We start from the raw sequence: 1,049 nt of genomic DNA on the forward strand, positions 1-1,049 counted from the left end.
TCTCCCATGTGGACCTTGCATGTTGGAAAGAATATTAAATTTGAAACTAAAAAGTAAATTGAAATTTATTCATGGTGTTGTTTTTCCAGGTCAGTTGGCATCTATATTATACTATCAATATGATGTTTTTAAAATGAGTACTAAGGAACCTCCCCCTAGTGTGCATCTGGTAAATAAAATGAAAATGTCAGGGAAATTTGGTGATTGTTGGGTTTGTTTTGACAATATCAAAAGGATAAGAGACTGGCATTCCATGGCATGTCATGTGTATAATCCTTACATGTATGAACTTCAAACAATAGCTATTAGGGAATTTAAAAGTGAAGATACTGAAGCTCAAGTCCTCTTCTGACAGATGTTGAATGAGGTCATGGAAAAGGAGGGCTACAAAAGAGTAGAGTTTCATGGTTTTATGATAGCTACATGTCTACAACGGGCCAAACATTTTGCATTTTTGAAAAGGCAAAATATAGGATTTGGACCAAGTATTCGAAACTTACAACAAAGGGATGCAATCTGGAAGAAACAACCACATTCACAAAGGAAGCTAGCGGACTTGACAAATGAGGTTGTAGAGGAGATTGGTATTGCAGTTGAGGCTGAGGTCGGTTGTGAGGATACTACCACAATGCGATGAAAGAGTCCACAGTCTCTTTTGACTCCTAAGGCACGAACTTGATTTTGAACAAAACTCAGTGATGAAGACACTCCTCTACTACTACCACTCTTTGTGAGGAACATGTGACCAATCAAATTAAAGAGGTTGAGGTTAGCCCAACAGTTTTGGACGTACGACGAACCAACCCTGGAAGCATGGTGAGGTGTCAAGGATATCTGAGCTCCATTAGACCCGAGTGTAGAAAACACGTAGATGCCAAGGGACATGTAGGAAAAGAAGGAGTCCCGGTCCCTTCTTTCTATGTAAGAATATGAATTTCTAAGGATGACTCAGATATTCGACCGTAGATATTATGGCTTTGTGGTGATTGTGTGGAGCACATGTGGGAGCCAACACATGCTATTTTTGGCTTCATATCACTTGCACCTAC

Source organism: Adiantum capillus-veneris, chromosome 19, assembly GCF_014529385.1.
Source record: "Adiantum capillus-veneris isolate H3 chromosome 19, ASM1452938v2, whole genome shotgun sequence".
NCBI classification, from domain to species: domain Eukaryota; kingdom Viridiplantae; phylum Streptophyta; class Polypodiopsida; order Polypodiales; family Pteridaceae; genus Adiantum; species Adiantum capillus-veneris.